General features: G+C 42.1%; 1 protein-coding gene across 2 annotated transcripts in view; it reads left to right on the top strand.

The window, feature by feature from the left end:
• The first annotated feature begins 3977 nt into the window (after window positions 1-3977).
• The window catches only part of LOC110497941 (signal-induced proliferation-associated 1-like protein 1), a 75349-nt gene continuing 57495 nt past the window's right edge, over window positions 3978-21831 (top strand). For both annotated transcript variants that reach the window (XM_021574424.2, XM_021574422.2), the window contains exon 1: window positions 3978-4248. The gene's annotated coding sequence lies outside the window, so the exon portion shown is untranslated. The remainder of the gene's footprint in view (window positions 4249-21831) is intronic.

Below are 21831 nucleotides of genomic sequence, written 5' to 3'. Positions count from 1 at the left end.
TTCCCAGTTGTCTGGAAAGAACCAGAAATCCAAAGGATACCAGACCTTGATGACAAAGTTGTATGACACAATATGCCCACAAGGGACCGTTGCGCCATCTTCCTGTTCAAGTGAGCAGAGCACAACAACATGAGTCCAATAATGTATTGTATGCTGCTGCATAAATTATATAATATGCCAGGGAGATAAGAATACTGTAGCTAAGAAAGTAGTACAAAGTATATGTTGTCAGCTGTGCCACCAAAGACTCTGGGTTCGCGCCCAGGCTCTGTCGTAACCGGCCGCGACCGGGAGGTTCGTGGGGCGACGCACAATTGGCCTAGCGGCGCCCGGGTTAGGGAGGGTTTGGCTGGTAGGGAAATCCTTGTCTCATCGCGCACCAGCGACTCCGGTGGTGGGCTGGGCGCAGTGCGCGCTAACCAAGGTTGCCAGGTGCACGGTGTTTCCTCCGACACATTGGTGCGGCTGGCTTCCGGGTTGGATGGCGCTGTGATAAGAAGCAGTGCGGCTTGGTTGGGTTGTGTATCGGAGGACGCATTACTTTCAACCTTCGTCTCTCCCGAGCCCGTACGGGAGTTGTAGTGATGAGACAAGATAGTAGCTACTAAACAATTGGATACCACGAAATTAGGGAGAAAAAAAGGGTAAAAAAAAATAAAATTTAAGTATATGTTGTGTAGTAAGCTGTTAGTAGCCTATGTGCGCTACTAATTTGATCCCTTTTCCCCGGATCATTTTGCCTACTGTTCTGACTTGGTGGTGCACATGTAGCCTATAGCCTGTTTAAGAGAAATGTCATAATCAAATATTGTAAGAGCTTCTTTCATTGTCTGCTTATATGACCCTTTTAATTATCCTATGGTTCTATACAGGGAGAATACTGTAATAACGGCCCATGTTCTGAGTTCTGTTGTTATACATTTCAAAAGTGCTGAACAAATAGTTATATTGACTGGAGCGGCTCGAAGGCCAAGGAGATAAGTGGTTGCGGGTAGTGGTTCTTCACCATGATTTTGTTAAGGCCCCAGTAGTTGATGCACGGGTGCAGGGTTTTGTCCTCCGCCAGCGGACTCCGCCAACCTTGGTCTTCAGATCCATGAGAATGGAAAGGGGCTGAATGGGAATGCCCAGCTCGGATGCCAGGGTAGTGTCCATAAAGCTCTCATCGGCCCCAGAGTCGATGAGTACCCAGAATGATTTCAATTGGTTCCCTCGCAGCAAAATGGCATGAAAAGAGGTGTGAATAAGTGGAGAGAAAAAGTTCTCCGGATGGCCCACCAGAGTACTCGCTCCTACTGGTGAGCCTGGTCTTTTAGTGGACAGATGGAGACGAAATGACCAGTAGTCCCGCAATACAGGTAACGCTTAGAGTTAAGCCTGTATAGCCATTCGACTGGAGACAGCCTAGCTCTGCCTAGTTGCATTGGCTCAGATAGAGGTGAATCGGCAGACTTCGGAGACTCTCGGGGGAACTCGGGTAGCCTCGGGTTCTCTCAGCAACGGAGCCATCAGGATTCCTCGAAGGTGAGGTGGAATCCTTGGGTGGGCGAGTGAAATCGAATCTCCTCTCCTTCCTTCATTCCTGTTGTCGCCCATCGATCCGAATGGTCAAGGCGATGAGCTAGTCGAGATCTGTCAGCAGTTCCCGGGCTGCAAGCTCGTCCTTTACGTCCTCCGAAACTCTGTGTAGGAACATGTCGAACCACGCTTCCGGGTTCCAGGCACCCTCAACTGCCAAAGTGCGGAAATCCAACGCATAGTCTGCCACACTGCTGGAGTCTTGCCGAAGCTGGAGTAACTTCCGGACAGCCTCTCTCCCAGACAATGGAGCATTGAAAATGTTTTTTTTTTACCTCTGCCACAAACTCCTCCAGACTGAAGCATACTGTTGTTCCCATACTGCGTTAGCCCAGGTGAGAGCCCTCCCGGACATTAGCGTGATGAGGTATGCTATCTTAGAGCAGTCCGAGGGGAAGGAGGAGGGCTGCAGCTCGATGATGAGGGAACACTGAGCGAGAAACGCCTGACAGGTGTCTGACTCTCCATCGAAGCATTCCGGGCGAGGTAAGCGGGGTTCCCCGGGAAACCGGGGTGGCTGGGGAGGCGGCGGTGCTAACAGCCGAGTTACTGAGGGGCTGGGAGGTTACAGCCGTGGTAGGCTGCCTAACAGACAACACACGGAATTGCTCCAGCAATGTGTTAAATGCTCGGTCATGGCGTTCGGCCAAGGTCTGAAACCCTTCCATCAGACCACGAAGCAAGTCCTCATGCCTTCCAATGGTGGCTCCTTGGGAGGAGATGGCATTGCGGAGCTTGTCCGAGTCTGCTGGGTCAGTCAAGGCCAGTTCGTACTATCACTTTTTAGGGAAGACCCAGATGCAGACAGTGTCGAAGTAATAAAAGTTTATTACTAGAACAGGGGTCATGCAAAATGACAGGTCAAGGGCAGGCAGAAGTCAGCAATCCAGATCAGAGTCCAAAAGGTACAGAACGGCAGGCAGTCTCAGGGTCAGGGCAGAAAACTAGAAAACAGAAACTAGAAACAGACAGGAGCAAGGGCAAAAATGTTGCTAGGCTTGACAAACAAAACGAACTGGCAACAGAAACAGAGAACACAGGTATAAATACACTGGGGAAAATAAGGTGGAAGATGGGAGAAACCTGGAGGGGGTGGAGACAAGTACAAAGACAGGTGAAACATGTCAGGGTGTGACAGTAGTCGCTTTGCTGGCATGCATCAAATATTTTGGGAGGGGTTTGCCCCACCAAGATTTACATGCTAAAATCGCCAATGATGATGTTACATTTGGTATGGTTACATAAGACAGATGGTTACTTAAGGCAATAGGGTGGTTGGTAAGTCAGTCGGTCAGGGGTGGGCATATAACGCAAAGTCGTGGTGTGAGGGCATATAACGCGAACGTCCAGCAACCCAAAGGTTGCGTGTTTGAATCTCATCACGGATAAGTTTTGTACATTTAGCTAAGGATCAACTTTGCAACTACTTTTTAGCTAATTTGCAACTACATAGCATGTTAGCTAACCCTTCCCCTTCCCTTAACACTTTATCCTAACCTTAACCTTAACCCTAACCCTAAGACCTAACCCCTAGCCTAGCTAATGTTAGCCACATAGCAAACATTAACATTAGACACCTAGCCACCTAGCTAACATTAGCCTCATCAAATTGATAACATATCATACGAATTGGATAATGGACATCGACCATACGAAATGTAACACATCATACTAATTGTCGTGCCCCGGATTTACATTTACTCTATTTACTCTACTTGAGTCAAGGTTGCAGCCACCCAATCCATCCTCTTGCACTGTGTCCTCTCTGAACACTAGAGTACCTGGTGTGATTCTTCCTATCCTCTTGGTTTTAGTTCTATTAAAAGGGAAGTTTTGGCAGAGCCACTCAGCAGTAGAGGAAGAGAGTGAGCATTGCATATTCTCTCAAACAGTCACATCTACTGCAGGCTGAGACAGAGAGACATTGCTGCTGAGTAATGCCTTAATGTCATGTATGCATTGTCAGCCCTTGGGGAGATCTGTGACAACAGTTAAGGATTCTCTGAGGTTTGTGCTTTTTGCAAGTAGAATGAGTGCCTTGGCTAATGTAAGACTGTAGCTCAGTCCAGAAACAATCCATAGTCCCTATAGGCAAAATGAACAAGGATAATAAACCTTTCACAGCCCATTAGAGTAAAATAAAGCTGATATGACATGGAAATGATTGATTGCATTCAGTCACATTGATTTGCAAAGTATTGCAGTTGCTTTCACATGTTCTATCCTAGATAGACCTTGTTATATTTTGGGCAATTTCAAAAAGAGCTTCAGCAGAAACACTACCAGGTGAGCAGAAATTGCTTTGTTACCACAGTAACGTTTGCTTTGTTGTATGAAGCCCTCTCGCGAGATTCCAGTACAGTGACGGGAGGGTGGTTGGTAATATTGGTATGATCTCATCCCTACAGCAACTGCATAGCGCAGCGAGGCAAACCAGTAACTTTGTATCCAACTTCTAAGTTAGACTGCATCTCTGAGGAAGGCGCAAAGATAATTGTGATTTTAACTGGAACGGAAACATCTGCTTTAAAGCCATATAGTTAACGTTGTTCCTGTATTTTTGTATTTTATTTTTTACATTAAAGGGTCTTCCATGAGAAGCAAAAGGGGGGGGGAAACGCGTAGTATTGTATTCATGCCATCCAACGGTTGAGGGAGAGACAAGAAAAGGTGAGTCGCAAACCTGCGTTATGTCGTTGGGGAACGATGCATGTCATGTGCATGGTGTTTTGGGAGTAAGCTACATGGGCGCAAGCAACATCTGGATTGTCTCCCCAAACAATTAGCATGTTAAACAGCAAAATATGACCGATTTATGTTCTCTACTAGTAAGTAATCTACATTTGAATACGCAATCAGGGTATTTTCTTTCCCCAAATTAGGAGGGATCCAGAAAGGTTGCTTTGTGGGTTTAGAACGCGCACGCTGCACGTGACTGGAGTGGAAAATGTCAATTTTGGTCTTGTCATGATCAATGCAGTGCATCACTGTATCACGTTTTTCAAGGACAATGTGCATTGTTTCGAGTTCAGTTTGTGTTTGCTGATTTACAGGTGGTATCGAGCAAATTGACATGGTTTAATAGCGCTGTAATAGACCTGTTATGCTGCAGTTTTTGTTGTAGTACTCTCCTTTGGTATATATAAACCAGTGGTTCCCAACCAGAGAAGCCTACTAGGACCCCTGGGGGTACTTGGCCTATCCACAGGGGGTACTTGAGACGACTCATGAGACCATAGGCCTATGGTGAAATGCACATAAGGGGGTACTTCATGGGGTAGTACGGGTAAAGCAAAATTCAGTTGGTGGTACAATAACCGAAAATTTGTGAAAAAGGTTGAGAACCACATAAATATTGTTAGGTCTGTTAACCCATGCCTCTACTAGTGGTGGGTTAATGTTTCTAAAGGGTTAATGTTGATGGATCTTTCTATTAGCCAGGCAACACATATGCAGGTTCGACTGTCACAAGGCATAACACTATTGTCTACTCAACCACTATAGGTACAAAGCTGAATTCATGTACAGTATTGCTCAACACTGCGGTTAGGACATACAGTATGCTAACTTGGCCTTTACACTACCTGTTTGTCTCTTTGTCAGTGAGATGCCTCCAAGCCTGTGGGTTCGTCTCGAACTCAAAGAAAGAACACCTACCTTGCATTCCCTGTTTTGGACAGAATGGCCAAATTAACACAGTTTGTTTGGAAAATTGATACTTTACATCAGCTAAATTAGGCTAACTGATGATCTGACACAGCTGACTAGACATTGCTGTTGTAATAAAGCAGGCAATGTATTAGTCAGAGTTCTGAGTAACATTTTACATTGTTGCTCTCAGGCTGTACACCTGTTTAATAAGTAACACTAACTATTGAACTATTACTACGCCAACCCCCTCTACGCTACTGCTACTCTCTGTTTATCATCTATGCATAGTCACTTTAACTATACCTACATGTACATATTACCTCAATTAGCCCGACTAACCGTTAACCCCGCACATTGACTCTGTACCGGTACCACCTGTATATTGCCTCGCTTCTGTTATTTTTGCTGTTTTTTCTTTTCTTTACTTTTCTATTGTTTACCTAATACCTATTTTCTCCTTAAAAATGTCACTGTTGGTTAGGGCTTGTAAGTACGCATTTCACTGTAAGGTCTACATCCGTTGTATTCGGAGCACGTGACAAATACACTTTGATTTGAATTTTATTAAAGTATTATTACAGAGTTACTACACAAGAATTAGAGCAGGTTAATGTAAAGTGTTATACATTTCTGGAAGATGAAGTATAGACCTACCGACATGTGACTGGCAAAAAAAACGATCATTTTTGTATGCAACCTGTGAGACACGGTAGAAATTAGTTTTAGTTTCAGGGGGAATTCAAATGCCCCACTGACCAAGTAGTAGCCTATTGAGTTACATAAAGCTATTGGTTGACATTCTATGGGGCAGGCTATATTTTGCATTGAAGGGCCCCTACAGTGGCAAATCTGGATGCACTTAGACATGAGATTTGAACTTGGCCTCTCTGGCCAGCTGTTTCTGACAGTTCCAGTAGCTGTCACAAGGAGTCCAAATACCGTCGATTTAGCACTCACTCACTGTTTGTACTTTCTGTCTTCTGCATATAAGAGCTTGAACATCACAGTGTTGAAATTGGAGTCCCCCTCGTACAGGGTTCCCCAACTGGCAGCCTGTGGTTTTCTGAGCAAATTTCATAACATGTTAATTGTTGGACATAAAAGACTGTAAAAACACCACGAAATCATCTCCAAGTGATTTTAATTTTGGAAATCTGTTCCCAATTATTTACAGTCTACAAAGAAATTGTAATTATGTTCTGGCCCCCCGAGCATCCGTTCAAGAAAACATCAGCCCACGGCTGAATCTAGTTGATGATCCCTGCCCTACTGTTTCTTCTGTCTCTCTACCCATATTGGTGTATGCTGATCCGTGGCATTGTTCTGTAGGAAACTGGATTGGTTATGGTGGGATGAGTCAGAAAGGGGAAGGAAGGAATATTGAGTTGCATAGTGGACAAAATATTAGCATTCTTTGTGAACATGGGAGATTGATGACTGGGATAACATCAGACAGGTCCATAGTCATAACAATTGAAGACCTCTGTTTTACTGTTGAATAAATATTTTCTTAACCTCATTACTCATTATATTTAGTCTGATATTGTTTTGCTGAAGCAAAATCATCATGCAAACTGGACCAGTGCCCCATTATGATGGAGTTTTCACTTTAAATCAATCTAGTGCTGACACTGTTATGGGGAAAAGTGTCTTTCTATTTTAATCTCCCATGATGGGTGAACTATTCTCTGCTTTGTGCCACAGACCCCCCCCCCCCTCCCCCATGGTTAACATAGGACAATAGTATAGGGTAAATGCAGCTCGCATATCTTATCACAAGAGTATGACAGCAGAGTCAGGGAGGTTGAGTCCAGGGCAGGCTCTTGACTCCTGGCTCTGAATCTGCTAGATAGGAGGAGCAACAATTGGAGCATAGTTCAGTTTTCTAAAGTGCTTCTCTGGAATGTGTTTGAAGTGAAATACTAAAACTAAATGTTTGCTTTGTTCATCACAGGCCTACTCTTATATATAGGTATAACATATCATGTTAATATAACAGGGTGGAATATGCTTCCGGGCCAATTAAATTCCCTGGCCCACTGCCTGCCTATTCAAGGTGCTCAAATGTTTACATTCAACAATAATTAGAATAATCAGTAAGAATTCTAATTAGAAAGACAATGTCTAGTCCACCTTGATTTAAATCGTCTTTCTCCTCAAGTAATGTGTTGCTTGAATTTGCAATGTTGCCTGCCTTCCCTCCTGTTGTTAGTTGTTGAAGGCTGAGAACAGACATAACAGGCCCTGGGATATGCCACTGAATGGACTGATACACATGTCTGATGTCAAGTACAAGGCCATGTCATTTTCCTTTCTATTCTGACTAAACTCTGTGAAATTAAAGAAGCGGATTGACCTTCCGTAACCATAAAGGATAACGACTAGAAATATATTACGTTATGAAAAAAATGAGTAGGCTCCTGTTCGAATGATTAAGCAATGTTTGTCAGACCAAAGGCAGAAGAGTAAATGATTGTCTTGGCAATCTGTCCTCCGGTGCCCTACGATGTCACCATTGAGTTGAATGGGGGTGATAAAGCTGACTGGGATGAGGATGACTGTGGTACTGTCTCCTGTTAAACTGTTGGAATGCTCCGGCTTTGTCTGCTTGGGCCTGCCGGGTATATGTCAACCAATGGAAACAGCGAAAGAGCACGGAACTCACAATGGAGATGATGTCATCTCTTTTAACTCGCTGTCACAGAGTAAATGCAGACGAACAAAGAAACTGCCCCCTCCACCACATCACACAAAAATGATATAGGCAACTCTTAACTTTTGCGGCTTTACAATTATTTATGTGGAGGTCACATTATTTTGCGTTGTGACCCCCCCACCCACACACACACACTTATTCTCCTGATGAGGCAGAATGTAATGTAGTGGTGCAGTTGCAACATAGCTGATGTGCTGATTTGGGACAAGATGTCTATTCTAATCTAGCCCTGACAAATAGGCCTATTCCCCACAGCATCAATCCACTTCTTGTGCTGCCCTCATAGGTCTGTTGCTGATGCTGATGATTTTAAGTAACCTCACACTAAGAGAAAGAGTGATACCCTGACTAATTTAATCTAACTCTCAACTCTAACCCAAAGCCACAGTCTCACCAGACCAGACAGGCTGTAATTCCCATCTTTCTCTGCCTCTCAGGCACAAGTGCTGGAAATAGTGTGTTCTGGGAAAGGATTGGGGAAAACACATCTCCAACAAACAACCACACACGGAAAGAAAGAACACGCTTCCGTAATAAAATGTTGGTACCTGAGGATGTGTTGAGTTGCCTTAGGCTATCTTGCCTTATAGTGATGATCTGCCTGGTTGTGTCTAAACATGTCAGTCACTGCCTACAGTATCACACTGTCAGATCTACTCCCCCCTGTATCTCCCTCACATACAAATCTTTGCTACCATTCCTAGTCTATAAACAGAGAACAAGGCCCATGCCTCATGCTGTGTCTTCCATACAATAGTGACATATTATTTTCCCATACGGGGTCGAAATCACACAGCTATAGTGTTGTTCTGTGGGCAGAAATCTGAGAAGCAGATTGGAATATGCAGTGGGTTGAGCATGCCTGAATCAGGATATCAATTTGCAGACAGGTCTGTTCAGCTAGTCCTCATTCCTTCACTTTAACGGCTCAACTGTTTTTGTTACTTTCAGGTGCAGCGTCGCGTACAGTAAAACTGAAATTCCATGCCACACAGCACCGCATGAGTTCTGCTCAGAACTTATTTGATTTGAAACCCCCAACACAAAATCTAAAGACGCTGATTGTTAACATTTCTGAAAGAGTTGCACTTTAGGCTCCCTCCTCTTGGTTTCCTGCATCCCAACTAGCAGAAATCCCTGTTCATATTGCTCCAAGATTCCACATCCTCTCTCTAGTCAAAACACGTAATACATTTCCATCCTGTGAGTTGAGTTCCTGCTCTACTCCAGGCATGGTTGGGGGTGAGGAATGAGACTGCTTGGCTCCAGTTCCTTCCTTGTCCTGTGTGAGAATTTCAGAGGCTCTCCTCTGAAACACATGCAGAGAGAGAGAGGGAACACAATGGAATAGTCAATTGACTGTGTTCTCACCTGATATTGCTAGGATTCACTGACAAGGGGGGACAATTCTGTGATATTCAGGACAACCCCTCTCCTTTCCTACTGTTTAGTTTTCAGTTATTTAGCAGAATCCTTCATCCATAGCTACTTACAGAAGTGAGTACATACATTTTATATTTTATTAATACTGGTCCCCTGCGGTAATCAAACCCACAACCCTGGTGTTGCAAACGCCATGCTCCACAATCTGAGCCACACGTGACTTTCACTTTGTTGTTGACAGTGCCACACCTCATAGATTAGGAGAATTAGAAATGGGTAACACATCAGCACCCTGCCTACTTTCTGACTTGATAAACTGTCCCACTCCCTATCAATTTGACTGCTGCAGAGAGACACTCTTTCCATCTGTTCCCAGGTGGAGAGAGCAGATGAGGCCGACCAATAACAAACATGGCTGCTGCTTTTCCGGGCTTTCCCCCCAGCCTGTTTCCTGTGTATTTAATTGATGTATTCCTGGATATCTTGGCTACAGCTTTTCTGCTGGTATGAGATACATACATACATACATCAACTCCATATTTGGGAGCTCATGCTCTCAGAAATAAATAACAATTCAGTTTTGACAGATTTTGTCTGTTTTCAGATGTTGTTCTTAAGTCCAAGAACGAAGAGCTAGACTACTAAACGGACAATAGATCTGATCGTTTTAAAGTGTTGAGTTGAAGGCCGGTCTTCTGTTACAATACATTAATTTGTTGATGTGTTGGGAGGAGGGACTGCATGGGAAAGAGGTGCAAGAGGTCTGCTGTGCAAGGTATCACATAAAAGCCTGCTGCCATTATTGCTCAAGGAGAGGCAGGGATGATTCTTTGTGATGTGGGCCTTTTGCGGCAGGTGGGCATGTGTTTATGTGGCGCGGCTCCCTGCTTTGAATGCTAATTATTCGCTAGGGATCATGTACTGTTGGATTCAAAACACCGGCACACCCTGGCCTCTCGCCCTTCTGCTCCACTTGGTAACCTTATTATCACACCGTTACGTTTAACTTGTATTTGTTGTTAGTTAACCTCTGCAGATGTCACTGTGTCTATAGTGATCCAGGTTGAAGCTCTCTCCACAGCTCTGATGCAAACATGAGTGTGTGTGCCTGCGTGTGCATGTTTGTATGTTCCTTGGGGAGAATATTAGTGTCTATGGTGTGTGTGTGCGTGAGATACTCTTATTGTAAAGATACAAATTAAGGATCACACAGAGCTCAAACCTAAACTCTGCATGTTTTTTCCTTCAAGACTTCTGGGGATTCTGAGCCCTGATTAGAGCGAAGTGGGGGTATGAGTGGGGCGTGGTAATTGCAATCCGCTTTTTCCTGAGTCCTGTGAACCAAGACTAAAATTGAAAAATTGGAACAACTGTCAGATGTTGTCAACCTAATACAGCATATGCTAATCTGTAGGCCTTGTGGGTTTTTTGACTGTGAATGAGGTCTCTGTATTTTTGCTTTTCTTTTTTGATAAGAATAGGAAGGCTCTCCTCCCTAGGCCCTGTGTAGATTAGTTTTGGCTTTTGATCAGCACCGTTCCAGAGCTGTCTACACTGTGGGCTACAGTGTGGTGTGTTTGCAGTGCAGGTCAGCAGCAGTGCACTATGCAGGTTGGACATTGGTTTCCTGGCACGGCCAGTGATTTAGCATGGCTCCTGTTATGCAATGCTGCCTGAATTACTGCTGCACAAATGACTTCGTATGAATTGATTAACTCTGAGGCTTTACTGTACATAATAGGACTAGAAGTACATCAAGCCATAAGTGGAGCCATGCCCTAATCAATGGCTGGAAGTAGTTAACGTGCAAAGGAAACATTGTGGAATTGATGTGCTAAATGGTATAGGCCCAATACAATATGATATGTTGATGTTACATATTTGACTTCACATTGCAACATCTTCCTGCTGTGAGAATATGCTAAGGGATGCCTACATTTGTCCCATTCACTCCAACAGTTGGTTTCTGTTAGATTTAGCTCATTGAGCAGCAGTACCTGTGTATTTGACGCTGTCACTCTCTCTCTGACTGAGCCAGCTCTCTGTCAGATGGGCTCCTCAGTGGAGAGATCCAGTGTTTCTCCTCTTTAGTATTCTCCTTCAACATAGCTTGGGACTCCTAACAGCCACAGCTTTCCCCTGTAGTCAGCACCTGCAGGCGACTAGTACCGGATGTTCTTTAAACGCTTACATGGTCCTGCAGAACATGAGAGTTAAGGTAGCACTTCCTCTTCTATGAGATTTGAATGGATTAGAACCTCTCTTGTTAATCCACAGTCGGTCGAGGGGTTAATTAAAAGAGCTCATCTTTTCCAGAGCACATCTTCTTGTGTGGTAGAGAAGCAATTAGTATGTGACAGCAGCAGGGCAGATTTTTGGCGGGTGTGAGGGGATATTAATGAGGCTTTCACCTTGAGATCTGTGTTAGTGGGGAAAGAAAAGGGTGTCTCACTGAGCTTCTGCTGCATCAGGCTTTCTAAATGACACTGATTGTCATACAAATGCTATTACTCTGTTATTATTCTAGAAACACAGTGTTTGTTGTATTCCCTTCTATTTGTTGGCAGTGAGGGATCATCATGTTTTGTACTGAATCACTTTATTATAATGTAGGTCATGGTTATTGAGTGTGCTCTCTCCTGCTCTCATGTTCCTGGTTACAGGCTTAGGCTACAAAATATGGCAATGTGAGACTAGGCTTACTGTAGCTGGTTTGACTGGGCTTACTCTAGCCATTTGGTTTGGTGGTGTTTGGATGGTAGACGGGAGCTCATGGTAACTTATATATGTTCACTTAGTGAGTTCCTGACCTTTCCCATACTGAGGCTTCTTAACTGTCACTACAGCTCCTCTCCCATCAGATCAACCCAGCCAACCTTCCAGCAATACATAACCATGATTTAGAGGCCTGTCATTTTATGCCTGTGTTATCTAATATGATTAATGCAGTTGTTTCATCATCAGATTCTTTATTTAGTACAGTATATGCTGAGTAGTAACGTAGTTATAAGTATATGAGTTGACAGGTCTGTAGATAGAAGACAGGAAAGGTGCTTTTTGGAGAGAGGGTTACCATTACCTACCCGTGAACATTCACTCTTTAGTATAGTGTGTTGTCTGTACCTCAGATTGCAGGTAAGCCTTACATAGTGAAAGATATGTTATATTCTCAATTAGCATGTTTGATGTAGCTGGAAATGGAAAACATGAATAGTCCAGATGTTGATGTTGAGCAGCAGTTGAAATACTTTCTGCTTCCACTGTGATTAGTTGGCCTAGACAAGCTGTGATGTCTCAGTCATTTCTACATTTAATGTGCGATTACTGTGTAATGGACGTCAGTTAGCCTAGCCATAAAGAGCGTTGGGCCTCAATCGATAGGTTGCTGATTCGAATTGCTGACAAGGTGAAAAATACATTGATGTGCCCTTGAGCAAGGCACTTAACCCTAGTTGCTCAGGATAAGAGTGTCTGCTAAATGTCTAAAATGAAAATATACGATTATTCTCAGTATGTTGTTACTACAGATGTAGGATCTTAATTTGATCATTATGTTGTTGCTGAAAATGTTCTTGCACGGCAGATAATGCAAACTTATAATGTATTCCAGTTTTAAAAAGGCGTATAAAGTTTGTTATTTGTCATTTAAAACGTCAGATTTGAAAAACTTAGCAACCCCTACAAAATATGTACATGAATTATAATTCACAATAATTCACGGGGCGCAACTTTGACAGGGGACTGAGGGGACATTCTGAAATTGCATTCCCCCCAGTTTTATCATTGGACTGTAATACAAAACAAGGCAACGGTGTGCTGTAGGACCATGCGGACGACACCGAACGGTCGGGTAGTCTGTTTGGAGTGTTTATCCGGCTAGATAAAAAAAAAAGTCCCCCCAACTTTTAAAACAAAAGCGCCTCTGTTTATCCATATCGGGTGAACCGTTTAGACATTTTTGTACATAGTCCCACCATTTTGTACATAGTCCCACCATTGTGTCATTTTGGAGTTACATTTATTCTAAATAAGAATAGAATATGTTTCTAAACACTTCTACATTAATGTGGATGCTGTGGTGTTATTTGCGTATTGCATCCTGATTGGCCATATGAGGGCTTGTGGGAATTTAGGGGTTCATGAGGAAAACATCGCTCTCTATCATGTAGCTTATAATGTGAAGCAATGTCAAGTTTGCAATAAATTTGTCTCCATAATAACCCTGAACCCAATTAGTCGCTTGGTCAATTGTTTGGTCAACAGGTTGGTTGGCCGAGACTTTTGTAGTCGAGAGTAGCAAATATATACAGTATAAGTAAAAAATGTAGACACACCTACTCATTCAAGGGTTTTTCGTCCTTTTTACTATTTTCTACATTGTAGAATAATAGTGAATACATCAAAACTATGAAATAGCATATATGGAATCATGTAGTAACCAAAAAAGTGTTAAACAAATCAAAACATATTTTATATTTGAGATTCTTCAAAGTTGCCACCCTTTGCCTTGATGACAGCTTTGCACACTCTTGGCATTCTTCATGAGGTAGTCACCTGGAATGCATTTCAATTAACCTGTTAGAGCTCTAGGGGCGCTATTTCATTTTTGGATAAAAAACGTTCCCGTTTTAAGCGCGATATTTTGTCACGAAAAGATGCTCGACTATGCATATTCTTGACAGTTTTGGAAAGAAAACACTCTGAAGTTTCAGAATCTGCAAAGATTTTGTCTGTAAGTGCCCCAGAACTCATTCTACAGGCGAAACCAAGATGATGCATCACCCAGGAATTAGCAGAATTTCTGAAGCTCTGTTTTCCATTCTCTCCTTATATGGCTGTGATTGCGCAACGAATGAGCCTACACTTTCTGTCGTTCGCCCAAGGTCTTAGCAGCATTGTGACGTATTTGTAGGCATATCATTGGAAGATTGGCCATAAGAGACTACATTTCCCAGGTGTCCGCCTGGTGTCCTGCGTCGAATTCGGTGCGCAATTGCCAGCTGCTTCCACTTTACCATTTGATTCAGGGGAGAAAGCATGTGTCCAAGAACGATGTATCAATGAAGAGATATGTGAAAAACACCTTGATGATTGATTCTAAACAACGTTTGCCATGTTTTCAGTCGATATTATGGAGTTAATTTGGAAAAAAGTTTGCGTTTTGAGGACTGAATTTATGGATTTTTTTTGGTGGCCAAATGTGATGTATAAAACGGAGCTATTTCTAATACACAAGGAATCTTTTTGGAAAAACTGAGCATCTGCTATCTAACTGAGAGTATCCTCATTGAAAACATCAGAAGTTCTTCAAAGGTAAATGATTTTATTTGAAGGCTTTTATGTTTTTGTTAATGTTGCGTGCTGGATGCTAACGCTAATGCTAACGATAAATGCTAACGCGAAATGCTAACTCTAGCTAGCTACTTTTACACAAATTATTGTTTTCCTATGGTTGAGAAGCATATTTTGAAAATCTGAGATGACAGTGTTGTTTACAAAAGGCTAAGCTTGAGAGATGGCATATTTATTTCATTTCATTTGCGATTTTCATAAATAGTTAACGTTGTGTTATGCTAATGAGCTTGCTGATAGATTTACACAATCCTGGATACAGGGTATTTTTCATAGCTAAACGTGACGCAGAAAACGGAGCGATTTGTCCTAAACAAATAATCTTTCAGGAAAAACTGAACATTTGCTATCTGAGAGTCTCCTCATTGAAAACATCTGAAGTTCTTCAAAGGTAAATGATTTTTTTGAATGCTTTTCTGTTTTTTTGTGTAAATGTTGCCAGCTGAATGTTAATGCTAAATGCTACGTTAGCCATCAATACTGTTACACAAATGCTTGTTTTGCAATGGTTGAGAAGCATATTTTGAAAATCTGAGATGACAGTGTTGTTAACAAAAGGCTAAGCTTGAGAGCTAGCATATTTATTTCATTTCATTTGCGATTTTCATGAATAGTTAACGTTGCGTTATGGTAATGAGCTTGAGTCTGTATTCACGAACCCGGATCCGGGATGGGGAGATCAGAAAGGTTAACAGGTGTGCCTAGTTAAAAGTTAATTGGTGGAATTTCTTTCCTTCTTAATGCGTTTGAGCTAATCAGTTGTGTTGTGACAAGGTAGGGGTAGTATATAGAAGATTAGAGTTCGACTGATTAATCGGAATGGCCGATTTTGGAATGCCGATTTTGGCTATTTAAAAAAAAAAAATACACCTGTATTTAATCTTTATTTAACTAGGCAAGTCAGTTAAGAACAAATTCTTATTTTCAACGACGGCCTAGGAACGGTGGGTTAACTGCCTTGTTCAGGGGCAGAGTGACAGATTTTTACCTTGTCAGCTCAGGGATTCAATCTTGCAACCTTATGGTTAACTAGTCCAACGCTCTATCCACCTGCCCCACGAGGAGCCCGCCTGTTACGCGAATGCAGTAAGAAGCCAAGGTAAGTTGCTAGCTAGCATTAAACTTAATCAATCATAATCACTAGTCATAACTACACATGGTTGATGATATTACTAGTTTATCTAGCGTGTCCTGCGCTGCATATAATCGATGCAGTGCGCATTTGCGAAAAAGGACTGTCGTTGCTCCAACGTGTACCTAACCATAAACAACAATGCCTTTCTTAAAATCAATACACAGAAGTATATATTTTTAAACCTGCATATTTAGCTAAAATAAATCCAGGTTAGCAGGCAATTATTTACCAGGTGAAATCGTGTCACTTCTCTTGCGTTCATTGCACGCAGAGTCTGGGTATATGCAACAATTTGGGCCACCTGGCTCATTGCGAACTAATTTGCCAGAATTTTACGTAATTATGACATAACATTGAAGGTTGTGCAATGTAACAGGAATATTTAGACTGATGGATGCCACCCATTAGATAAAATACGTAACGTTTCCGTATTTCACTGAAAGAGTAAACATCTTGTTTTCGAGATGATAGTTTCCGGATTCGACCATATTAATGACCTAAGGCTCGCATGTCTGTGTGTTATTATGTTATAATTAAGTCTATGATTTGATAGAGCAGTCTGACTGAGCAATGGTAGGCACTAGCAGGCTCATAAGCATTCATTCAAACAGCACTTTCGTGCATTTTGCCAGCAGCTCTGCTGTTTATGACTTCAAGCCTATCAACTCCCGAGATTAGGCTGGTGTAACAATGTGATGTGAAATGGCTAGCTAGTTAGCGGGGTGCGCGCTAATAGCGTTTCAAATGTCACTCGCTCTGAGACTTGAAGTAGTTGTTCCCCTTGCTCTGCATGGGTAACGCTGCTTCGAGGGTGGCTGTTGTCGTTGTGTTCCTGGTTCGAGCCCAGGTAGGAGCGAGGAGAGGTACGGAAGGTATACTGTTACACTGGCAATATTAAAGTTCTTATAAGAACACCCAATAGTCAAAGGTATATGAAATACAAATGGTATAGAGAGAAATAGTCCTATAATTCCTATAATAACTACAACCTAAAACTTCTTACCTGGGAATATTGAAGACTCATGTTAAAAGGAACCACCAGCTTTCATATGTTCTCATGTTCTGAGCAAGGAACTTAAACGTTAGCTTTCTTACATGGCACATATTGTACTTTTACTTTCTTCTCCAACACTTTGTTTTTGCATTATTTAAACCAAATTAACATGTTTCATTATTTATTTGAGGCTAAATTGATTTTATTGATGTGTTATATTAAGTTAAAATAAGTTTTCATTCATTATTGCTGTAATTGTCATTATTACAAATACATTTTTAAAAAATTGTCTGATTAATCGGTATCGGCTTTTTTGTCCTCCAATAATCGGTATTGGCATTGAAAAATCATAATCGGTCGACTTCTACAGAAAATTGCCCTATTTGGTAAAAGACCAAGTCCATATGTGACTCATATGTGATTCCGTCTTATGTAGTAATATTTGAAATTGTGTTTTTTACATTGGATAAAAGTAGTGATTCAGAGATATAAAATGGTATATCATACACTGCATTTTTGAGGAACAATGGGAAGTAATTCTGCTTTGAAAGTTGATAAACTTGTAAACTCACTTTTGAGAAAATGGCCTTTGAATGTTTTGCTATTGTCACAATGTTCGTAATAATGGTTGGACCAAGGTGCAGCGTACGTAGAGTTCCAAATGTTTATTAATGAAGTGGAACTTGAGCAAAGACAAAACTATAAACAATAAACTAACAAACAACGAACCGTGACTACAACACTAACTCAAAACATAAACAGTATCCCATAACCCACAGGTGGAAAAAATGCTACGTATGATCCCCAGGCGTCCCGGGTGGCGCAGTGGTTAAGGGCGCTGTACTGCAGCGCCAGCTGTGCCACCAGAGACTCTGGTCTCTGGCTCTGTCGTAACCGGCCGCGACCGGGAGGTCCATGGGGCGACGCACAATTGGCCTAGTGTCGTCCGGGTTAGGGAGGGGTTGGCCGGTAGGGATATCCTTGTCTCATCGCGCACCAGCGACTCCTGTGGCGGGCCGGGCGCAGTGCGCGCTAACCAAGGTTGCCAGGTGCACTGTGTTTCCTCCGACACATTGGTGCGGCTGGCTTCCGGGTTGGATGCGCGCTGTGTTAAGAAGCAGTGCGGCTTGGTTGGGTTGTGTATCGGAGGACGCATGACTTTCAATCTTCGTCTCTCCCGAGCCCGTACGGGAGTTGTAGCGATGAGACAAGATAGTAGCTACTAAAAAACAATTGGATACCACAAAATTAGGGAGAAAACGGGGTAAAATTAAAAAAAATAATAATAAAAAAGTATGATCCCCATTTAGAGACAACGATAGCCATTTCCTCTAATTGGGAATCATACCAAAACCCCAACATAGAAAAAACAACCTAGAACCCCACATAGAAAATATAAACTAGACTAACCCCCCTAGTTACGCCCTGACCTACTCTACCATAGAAAATAAAGGCTTTCTATGGTCAGGACGTGACAGGTATCTAGTGAAGAGCACTTCTTTGTCTACACCCATTCAGCATCGTTCACACCCTCTTAAGCTTTAGCCACACCTATCTCGTTTCGGTCCCGGAGCGTTCAGAGCACTCACTTGCCGCTCTGGCCAATGATTTGTTTACTTCTGGATAACATAAAAACAGCCTAACCAGCTCTGCTGGCAACACTTTCATTATGCTTTTTTGCCAACGTTTACTGACACCTGCCATGTTCAACGGGTGTTGTACACTTTAGCTTAAGAGATGTAGCTAGCTAGGGTAAACAACGTGTAAGATCACACATGTCTCGTAACGTTAGCTAATGAGTCATCTAGCTAACGTTAGCTAGTTAAACAACAATGAACATAGTGCCAAATCATGCCGTTACTACCCTGCATGAATCTGCTGGGAGCTAACCAACCAGATTCAATGTTAGCTAGCTAACATTAGGCTCTAACTAACAGAGCAAACGGTTCTGGGATACGAATAATAACGTCATACACATAACGTTAGGTAGGGAGCCAGCCAGCTAACGTTAGCTAGCTAGCTAATAGTACACTTTAGCTTGAAATGAAAACATTTGAAATGTGTAATATCTGAAAATGTAGGTAGCTAACGCAACTATCTTACCCGTATGATGGACGCTTCTCCCTGTCACGGATGTCATTCCACGGTTGCCCTTAATTTGAAGATGTAATCTAGAGACAGGTGTTTTCCATCTCTTTAGCTATCATTTCAATGATTTCAAAACTCGATCCTCCAGAAAGTGGAGAGAAACATTTATGCAGCTCCACTACACGATACATACAAAAAAAGCAGCTTTCGACAGGAATACCAACACAGACTGACCAGGTCAAATAGACAGAAGCCCTCTATATGGCAGACCAATCCGACGTCCTCTCTCGGCATGTCTAGCCCACTCATTATCTCAGCCAATCATGGCTAGTGGGAAGGTTGCTGTTTTTTTCTGTGGCTTAACCAACAATTTGTATTGTAACTATGATATTAGTATTTACAGATGGCATACTGCAGGTAGCCTAGTGGTTAGAGTGTTGGACTAGTAACCAAAAGGTTGCAAGATCTAATCCCCGAGCTGACAAGTTAAAAATCTGTCGTTCAAGGCAGTCAACCCAGTTTTCCTAGGCCGTCATTGAAAATAAGAATTTATTCTTAACTGACTTGCTTAGTTAATAACCTCTCTGGGATAGGCGGGACGCAAATGTCCCACTTGGCCAATTGCCAGGGAAAATGCAGAGTGCCAAATTCAAATAAAATACTATAAAATGTAAACTTTCATTACAACACACATGTAAGATACCAAATTAAAGCTACACTCGTTGTGAATCCAGCCAACATGTCAGATTTCAAAAAGGCTTTTCGGTGAAAGCATAAGAAGCTATTATCTGATGATAGCACAACAGTAAACAAAGAGAATAGCATATTTCAACCCTGCAGCCACCACACAAAACACAGAAATAAAATATAAAACATGCCTTACCTTTGACGAGCTTCTTTTGTTGGCACTCCAATATGTCCCATAAACATCACAAATGGTCCTTTTGTTCGATTAATTCTGTCGATATATATCCAAAATGTCTATTTATTTGGTGAGTTTGATCCAGAAAAAAACAGCTTCCAATTTGCGCAACGTCACTACAAAATATCTCAAAAGTTACCTGTAAACTTTGCCAAAACATTTCAAACTACTTTTGTAATACAACTTTAGGTATTTTCAAACGTTAATAAATCAATAAAATTGAAGACGGGTCTATCTGTTTTCAAAACAGGAGGATCACAAACCAACGCTATTTTTTTAGTCTTGCGCAACTCTCAAACAGTACACATAACATTATCCTGATCCAAGATGGCCTTACTTCTTCATTACAAAGGAAGAACCTCATCCAATTTCCAAAGACTGGTGACATCCAGTGGAAGCGGTAGGAACTGCAAACAAGTGCCCTAGAAATCTTGTTTCCCAATTAAACCTCATTGAATAGACAGTGACCTAAAAAAAAAAAAAAATCTGAATGGTTAGTCCTCTGGGTTTTGCCTGCTACATAAGTTCTGTTATGGATATTCGAGCGGTGGAAATCTGTCCTTTGGTCTGATGAGTCCAAATTTGAGATTTTGGGTTCCAAACGCCGTGTCTTTGTGAGACGCAGAGTAGGTGAACGGATGATCTCCGCATGTGTGGTTCCCACTGTGAAGCGTGGAGGAGGAGGTTTGATGGTGTGTTTTTTGTTGCTGGTGACACTGTCAGTGATTTGTTTAGAATTCAAGGCACACTTAACCAGCATGGCTACCTCACTGCATTCTGCAGTGATACACCATCCCATCTGGTTTGCGCTTAGTGGGACAATGACCCAAAACACACCTTCAGGCGGTGTAAGGGCTATTTGACCAAGAAGGAGAGTGATGGAGTGCTGCATCAGATGACCTGGCTTCCACAATCACCTGACCTCAACCCAATTGAGATGGTTTGGGATGAGTTGGACCGCAGAGTGAAGGCAATGCAGCTAACAAGTGCTCAGCATATGTGGGAACTCCTTCAAGACTGTTGGAAAAGCACTCATGAAGCTGGATGAGAGAATGCCAAGCGTGTGCAAAGCTGTCATCAAGGCAAAGGGTGGGTACTTTGAAGAATCTCAAATGTAAAATGATTTGTTCAAGGCACACTTTGATTTGTTTTAACAATTTTTTGTTATTATATCATAGTTTTGATGTCTTCACTATTATTCTACAATGTAGAAAATGGTAAGTGTGTCCAAACGTTTGACTGGAGTACCAGTCAAAAGTTGACACACTTACTATTTTCTACATTGTGGTTTGTTCTAAGATAACTTTAATACGCTAGTGTACGCTTAAGATCACCTATCTAGCTATGGTTCAGCTAAACGTCAGCAGAAATTATTTTGTTTAGCTAGATAGATTGCTCACTAATGTTACCTAGCTGTGTAAATTATGTTATAATATGAATTACACTGTATGATAACACTACTGTACTTTTATATTTGTATGGGAGGGGTAAACATGCATTATTAATATGCTAACGTTACTTGATCATGAAGCATGTTGCTAGTTAGCTAGCTAGCAGGAGTTGGATGTGTATTGTTAGCTAATTTAATGTGTACGGACGAGAAAGTAAACCCTTTAACTGTCTGCTCATGCTTGTGAATTGTTGCATTATTCAAGAGTAGTATGGCTTGGTTGCATTATCCGTAGAAAAGTTGCTTGGATTCTTAAATAGTTTGTGCTTACTGGATACTTTGATATTTATGGTTAATTTGAGCTGGGGACCAAGAATGTTGCATAGCCAGCAACAATGAAAAGTAAGGCAAGGATGTAATGAAGAAATCCCTTTCACCACTCAGCTCCTCAGACTCTCCATCTCTCGTAGTGGGAATAGGGCCTTAGCCCCAAGTATCTCTGTGTCCTGGCCCACAGTGTGAGAGGATTCTGGATGGCTTCAGACATCACAGGTCTGTGCCATATTGACACCTCTGGAGAGGGAATCTGGCAGGTCACTGTCAACTGACCTTGCTGCTATAC

This window comes from Oncorhynchus mykiss, chromosome 19 (genome assembly GCF_013265735.2).
Source record: "Oncorhynchus mykiss isolate Arlee chromosome 19, USDA_OmykA_1.1, whole genome shotgun sequence".
In the NCBI taxonomy this organism is placed as follows: domain Eukaryota; kingdom Metazoa; phylum Chordata; class Actinopteri; order Salmoniformes; family Salmonidae; genus Oncorhynchus; species Oncorhynchus mykiss.
Note: the sequence above shows the minus strand (reverse complement) of the source record. Positions and strands in the feature narration are given on the sequence as shown.